This window comes from Lampetra planeri, unplaced genomic scaffold (genome assembly GCF_965212315.1).
Source record: "Lampetra planeri unplaced genomic scaffold, kcLamPlan1.2.h2 scaffold_932, whole genome shotgun sequence".
NCBI lineage: Eukaryota > Metazoa > Chordata > Hyperoartia > Petromyzontiformes > Petromyzontidae > Lampetra > Lampetra planeri.
Window position 1 is genome coordinate 27,733 of NW_027615754.1, and position 8,086 is coordinate 35,818.

Here is an 8,086-nt window from a genome sequence, read left to right on the forward strand (position 1 = left end):
CTCACATTCCCAAAGCCTAGACGCCATTTGTTTCAACCACCGATTCAGAACAAACAAGTGGTATTTAATATTTGTGTAAACCAAGTATTTATGTGTGTGGCTTCATTGGGCTTAAACAGAGTGGACACATAATGTCAAAATGTGCATTAAAGCTTTTTTCATTTTTACCTTCTGTGAGTTTCTAAGCTCTTTTCCAAAACCAAGCATGTTATTTTAGTGATTTTAATACCACAGCAAATACATGCGTATCTTAAAACACTTGAAGCACACATGAAGAGATGATATGAGAAAACGGCAGACTCCTTTCTCTTTGGTTCATATTTCCACATAGGTTTGTTTACATTTTGTACATTTCTGACTTTTAAATGTTAAAGAAATTAAACTTGGATCTGGAGATAAGTGACTGTTTTCAAATTATTTTGTGAATCCCAAAGAATTTTTGAGTGTGATGTGACAAAAAAATGACACACGGTGATGGTGAGTTTCTGATGTGACTTGGTCTGGATGCAGTTAGAAACACAAACATACATGAAATAATCTCAGAAACATACAGGAAAGACATAACACATGACAGAGCTCTCTAACTCCAACCCTAACTGTAATGGTAACCATAGCACCAACATTAACTGCAATTCTAACTCTAGCTTCAAACCCACCTGCAACCTTAACACACTCTCCAACTCCAGCTCCAAAGTCAGTTAACAATCCTACTGAGCTATTCAGTCGCCCCAACTCTATGGAGATAGATATGGCTCTAATAGCTCCATATCCAACCCATCTCAACACTAGCTCCACCTGTACCCTGAACACTCTCTCCAACCTTAACCCCAATTGTAATGGTAGCCCTAGCTGGATTTGAACCCGTGATCTCCTGCACCAAAGTCAGTTAACAATCCTACTGAGCTATTCAGTCGCCCAACTGTATGGAGATAGATTTTACTCTTATACCTCCCTAGACCCATCTCAACACTAGCTCCACCTGTACCCTTAACACTCTATCCAACCTTAACCCCAATTGTAATGGTAGCCCTAGCTGGATTTGAACCCGTGATCTCCTGCACCAAAGTCAGTTAACAATCCTACTGAGCTATTCAGTCGCCCAACTGTATGGAGATAGATACGGCTCTAATGGCTCCGTAGACCTTTGTCAAACCCATGTGACCACAAGCTCACCTGTAACCCTCCCTCCAACTAGACCACTAGCTCCAACCCTAACCGCAGCCCCAGGTGGATTTGAACCCTGATCCCCTGTGCCGAAGTCAGTTAACAATCCTACTGAGCTATTCAGTCGCCCAACTGTATGGAAATAGATATGGCTCTAATAGCTCCTTAGACCTTTGTCCAAACCATCTGACCACAAGCTCCACCTGTAACCTTAACACTCTCTCCAACCTTAACCCCAATTGTAATGGTAGCCCTACCTGGATTTGAACCCGTGATTTCCTGCACCAAAGTCAGTTAACAATCCTACTGAGCTATTCAGTCGCCCAACTCTATGGAGATAGATATGGCTCTAATAGCTCCATATCCCCATCTCCAACCCATCTCAACAGTAGCTCCACCTGTACCCTGAACACTCTCTCCAACCTTAACCCCAATTGTAATGGTAGCCCTACCTGGATTTGAACCCGTGATTTCCTGCACCAAAGTCAGTTAACAATCCTACTGAGCTATTCAGTCGCCCAACTCTATGGAGATAGATATGGCTCTAATAGCTCCATATCCCCATCTCCAACCCATCTCAACACTAGCTCCACCTGTACCCTTAACACTCTCTCCAACCTTAACCCCAATTGTAATGGTAGCCCCAGCTGGATTTGAACCCGTGATCTCCTGCACCAAAGTCAGTTAACAATCCCACTGAGCTATTCAGTCGCCCAACTGTATGGAGATAGATTTGACTCTTATACCTCCCTAGACCCATCTCAACAGTAGCTCCACCTGTACCCTTAACACTCTCTCCAACCTTAACCCCAATTGTAATGGTAGCCCCCAGCTGGATTTGAACCCGTGATCTCCTGCACCAAAGTCAGTTAACAATCCTACTGAGCTATTCAGTCGCCCAACTCTATGGAGATAGATATGGCTCTAATGGCTCCATATCCCCATCTCCAACCCATCTCAACACTAGCTCCACCTGTACCCTGAACACTCTCTCCAACCTTAACCCCAATTGTAATGGTAGCCCTAGCTGGATTTGAACCCGTGATCTCCTGCACCAAAGTCAGTTAACAATCCTACTGAGCTATTCAGTCGCCCAACTGTATGGAGATAGATTTTTACTCTTATACCTCCCTAGACCCATCTCAACATTAGCTCCACCTGTACCCTTAACACTCTCTCCAACCTTAACCCCAATTGTAATGGCAGCCCCAGCTGGATTTGAACCCGTGATTTCCTGCACCAAAGTCAGTTAACAATCCTACTGAGCTATTCAGTCGCCCAACTCAATGGAGATAGATTTTACTCTTATACCTCCCTAGACCCATCTCAACACTAGCTCCACCTGTACCCTTAACACTCTCTCCAACCTTAACCCCAATTGTAATGGTAGCCCCAGCTGGATTTGAACCCGTGATCTCCTGCACCAAAGTCAGTTAACAATCCTACTGAGCTATTCAGTCGCCCAACTGTATGGAGATAGATTTGACTCTTATACCTCCCTAGACCCATCTCAACGCTAGCTCCACCTGTACCCTTAACACTCTCTCCAACCTTAACCCCAATTGTAATGGTAGCCCCAGCTGGATTTGAACCCGTGATCTCCTGCACCAAAGTCAGTTAACAATCCTACTGAGCTATTCAGTCGCCCAACTCTATGGAGATAGATATGGCTCTAATAGCTCCATATCCAACCCATCTCAACACTAGCTCCACCTGTACCCTGAACACTCTCTCCAACCTTAACCCCAATTGTAATGGTAGCCCTAGCTGGATTTGAACCCGTGATCTCCTGCACCAAAGTCAGTTAACAATCCTACTGAGCTATTCAGTCGCCCAACTGTATGGAGATAGATTTTACTCTTATACCTCCCTAGACCCATCTCAACACTAGCTCCACCTGTACCCTTAACACTCTATCCAACCTTAACCCCAATTGTAATGGTAGCCCTAGCTGGATTTGAACCCGTGATCTCCTGCACCAAAGTCAGTTAACAATCCTACTGAGCTATTCAGTCGCCCAACTGTATGGAGATAGATACGGCTCTAATGGCTCCGTAGACCTTTGTCAAACCCATGTGACCACAAGCTCACCTGTAACCCTCCCTCCAACTAGACCACTAGCTCCAACCCTAACCGCAGCCCCAGGTGGATTTGAACCCTGATCCCCTGTGCCGAAGTCAGTTAACAATCCTACTGAGCTATTCAGTCGCCCAACTGTATGGAAATAGATATGGCTCTAATAGCTCCTTAGACCTTTGTCCAAACCATCTGACCACAAGCTCCACCTGTAACCTTAACACTCTCTCCAACCTTAACCCCAATTGTAATGGTAGCCCTACCTGGATTTGAACCCGTGATTTCCTGCACCAAAGTCAGTTAACAATCCTACTGAGCTATTCAGTCGCCCAACTCTATGGAGATAGATATGGCTCTAATAGCTCCATATCCCCATCTCCAACCCATCTCAACAGTAGCTCCACCTGTACCCTGAACACTCTCTCCAACCTTAACCCCAATTGTAATGGTAGCCCTACCTGGATTTGAACCCGTGATTTCCTGCACCAAAGTCAGTTAACAATCCTACTGAGCTATTCAGTCGCCCAACTCTATGGAGATAGATATGGCTCTAATAGCTCCATATCCCCATCTCCAACCCATCTCAACAGTAGCTCCACCTGTACCCTGAACACTCTCTCCAACCTTAACCCCAATTGTAATGGTAGCCCCAGCTGGATTTGAACCCGTGATCTCCTGCACCAAAGTCAGTTAACAATCCTACTGAGCTATTCAGTCGCCCAACTGTATGGAGATAGATATGGCTCTAATAGCTCCATATCCCCATCTCAACACTAGCTCCACCTGTACCCTTAACACTCTCTCCAACCTTAACCCCAATTGTAATGGTAGCCCAGCTGGATTTGAACCCGTGATCTCCTGCACCAAAGTCAGTTAACAATCCCACTGAGCTATTCAGTCGCCCAACTGTATGGAGATAGATTTGACTCTTATACCTCCCTAGACCCATCTCAACAGTAGCTCCACCTGTACCCTTAACACTCTCTCCAACCTTAACCCCAATTGTAATGGTAGCCCCAGCTGGATTTGAACCCGTGATCTCCTGCACCAAAGTCAGTTAACAATCCTACTGAGCTATTCAGTCGCCCAACTCTATGGAGATAGATATGGCTCTAATGGCTCCATATCCCCATCTCCAACCCATCTCAACACTAGCTCCACCTGTACCCTGAACACTCTCTCCAACCTTAACCCCAATTGTAATGGTAGCCCTAGCTGGATTTGAACCCGTGATCTCCTGCACCAAAGTCAGTTAACAATCCTACTGAGCTATTCAGTCGCCCAACTGTATGGAGATAGATTTTACTCTTATACCTCCCTAGACCCATCTCAACATTAGCTCCACCTGTACCCTTAACACTCTCTCCAACCTTAACCCCAATTGTAATGGCAGCCCCAGCTGGATTTGAACCCGTGATTTCCTGCACCAAAGTCAGTTAACAATCCTACTGAGCTATTCAGTCGCCCAACTCAATGGAGATAGATTTTACTCTTATACCTCCCTAGACCCATCTCAACACTAGCTCCACCTGTACCCTTAACACTCTCTCCAACCTTAACCCCAATTGTAATGGTAGCCCCAGCTGGATTTGAACCCGTGATCTCCTGCACCAAAGTCAGTTAACAATCCTACTGAGCTATTCAGTCGCCCAACTGTATGGAGATAGATTTGACTCTTATACCTCCCTAGACCCATCTCAACGCTAGCTCCACCTGTACCCTTAACACTCTCTCCAACCTTAACCCCAATTGTAATGGTAGCCCCAGCTGGATTTGAACCCGTGATCTCCTGCACCAAAGTCAGTTAACAATCCTACTGAGCTATTCAGTCGCCCAACTCTATGGAGATAGATATGGCTCTAATAGCTCCATATCCCCATCTCAACACTAGCTCCACCTGTACCCTTAACACTCTCTCCAACCTTAACCCCAATTGTAATGGTAGCCCCAGCTGTATTTGAACCCGTGATCTCCTGCACCAAAGTCAGTTAACAATTCTACTGAGCTATTCAGTCGCCCAACTCTATGGAGATAGATATGGCTCTAATAGCTCCATATCCCCATCTCAACACTAGCTCCACCTGTACCCTTAACACTCTCTCCAACCTTAACCCCAATTGTAATGGTAGCCCCAGCTGGATTTGAACCCGTGATCTCCTGCACCAAAGTCAGTTAACAATCCCACTGAGCTATTCAGTCGCCCAACTGTATGGAGATAGATTTTACTCTTATACCTCCCTAGACCCATCTCAACATTAGCTCCACCTGTACCCTTAACACTCTCTCCAACCTTAACCCCAATTGTAATGGCAGCCCCAGCTGGATTTGAACCCGTGATCTCCTGCACCAAAGTCAGTTAACAATCCTACTGAGCTATTCAGTCGCCCAACTCTATGGAGATAGATATGGCTCTAATGGCTCCATATCCCCATCTCCAACCCATCTCAACACTAGCTCCACCTGTACCCTTAACACTCTCTCCAACCTTAACCCCAATTGTAATGGCAGCCCCAGCTGGATTTGAACCCGTGATCTCCTGCACCAAAGTCAGTTAACAATCCTACTGAGCTATTCAGTCGCCCAACTGTATGGAGATAGATTTGACTCTTATACCTCCCTAGACCCATCTCAACGCTAGCTCCACCTGTACCCTTTACACTCTCTCCAACCTTAACCCCAATTGTAATGGTAGCCCCAGCTGGATTTGAACCCGTGATCTCCTGCACCAAAGTCAGTTAACAATCCTACTGAGCTATTCAGTCGCCCAACTGTATGGAGATAGATTTGACTCTTATACCTCCCTAGACCCATCTCAACACTAGCTCCACCTGTACCCTTAACACTCTCTCCAACCTTAACCCCAATTGTAATGGTAGCCCCAGCTGGATTTGAACCCGTGATCTCCTGCACCAAAGTCAGTTAACAATCCTACTGAGCTATTCAGTCGCCCAACTCTATGGAGATAGATATGGCTCTAATAGCTCCATATCCCCATCTCAACACTAGCTCCACCTGTACCCTTAACACTCTCTCCAACCTTAACCCCAATTGTAATGGTAGCCCCAGCTGTATTTGAACCCGTGATCTCCTGCACCAAAGTCAGTTAACAATTCTACTGAGCTATTCAGTCGCCCAACTCTATGGAGATAGATATGGCTCTAATAGCTCCATATCCCCATCTCAACACTAGCTCCACCTGTACCCTTAACACTCTCTCCAACCTTAACCCCAATTGTAATGGTAGCCCCAGCTGGATTTGAACCCGTGATCTCCTGCACCAAAGTCAGTTAACAATCCCACTGAGCTATTCAGTCGCCCAACTGTATGGAGATAGATTTTACTCTTATACCTCCCTAGACCCATCTCAACATTAGCTCCACCTGTACCCTTAACACTCTCTCCAACCTTAACCCCAATTGTAATGGCAGCCCCAGCTGGATTTGAACCCGTGATCTCCTGCACCAAAGTCAGTTAACAATCCCACTGAGCTATTCAGTCGCCCAACTGTATGGAGATAGATTTTACTCTTATACCTCCCTAGACCCATCTCAACAGTAACTCCACCTGTACCCTTAACACTCTCTCCAACCTTAACCCCAATTGTAATGGTAGCCCCAGCTGGATTTGAACCCGTGATCTCCTGCACCAAAGTCAGTTAACAATCCTACTGAGCTATTCAGTCGCCCAACTCAATGGAGATAGATATGGCTCTAATAGCTCCATATCCCCATCTCCAACCCATCTCAACACTAGCTCCACCTGTACCCTTAACACTCTCTCCAACCTTAACCCCAATTGTAATGGTAGCCCCAGCTGGATTTGAACCCGTGATCTCCTGCACCAAAGTCAGTTAACAATCCTACTGAGCTATTCAGTCGCCCAACTCTATGGAGATAGATATGGCTCTAATAGCTCCATATCCCCATCTCAACGCTAGCTCCACCTGTACCCTTAACACTCTCTCCAACCTTAACCCCAATTGTAATGGTAGCCCCAGCTGGATTTGAACCCGTGATTTCCTGCACCAAAGTCAGTTAACAATTCTACTGAGCTATTCAGTCGCCCAACTCTATGGAGATAGATATGGCTCTAATAGCTCCATATCCCCATCTCAACACTAGCTCCACCTGTACCCTTAACACTCTCTCCAACCTTAACCCCAATTGTAATGGTAGCCCCAGCTGGATTTGAACCCGTGATCTCCTGCACCAAAGTCAGTTAACAATCCCACTGAGCTATTCAGTCGCCCAACTGTATGGAGATAGATTTTACTCTTATACCTCCCTAGACCCATCTCAACATTAGCTCCACCTGTACCCTTAACACTCTCTCCAACCTTAACCCCAATTGTAATGGCAGCCCCAGCTGGATTTGAACCCGTGATCTCCTGCACCAAAGTCAGTTAACAATCCTACTGAGCTATTCAGTCGCCCAACTCTATGGAGATAGATATGGCTCTAATGGCTCCATATCCCCATCTCCAACCCATCTCAACACTAGCTCCACCTGTACCCTGAACACTCTCTCCAACCTTAACCCCAATTGTAATGGTAGCCCCAGCTGGATTTGAACCCGTGATCTCCTGCACCAAAGTCAGTTAACAATCCTACTGAGCTATTCAGTCGCCCAACTCTATGGAGATAGATATGGCTCTAATAGCTCCATATCCCCATCTCAACACTAGCTCCACCTGTACCCTTAACACTCTCTCCAACCTTAACCCCAATTGTAATGGTAGCCCCAGCTGTATTTGAACCCGTGATCTCCTGCACCAAAGTCAGTTAACAATTCTACTGAGCTATTCAGTCGCCCAACTCTATGGAGATAGATATGGCTCTAATAGCTC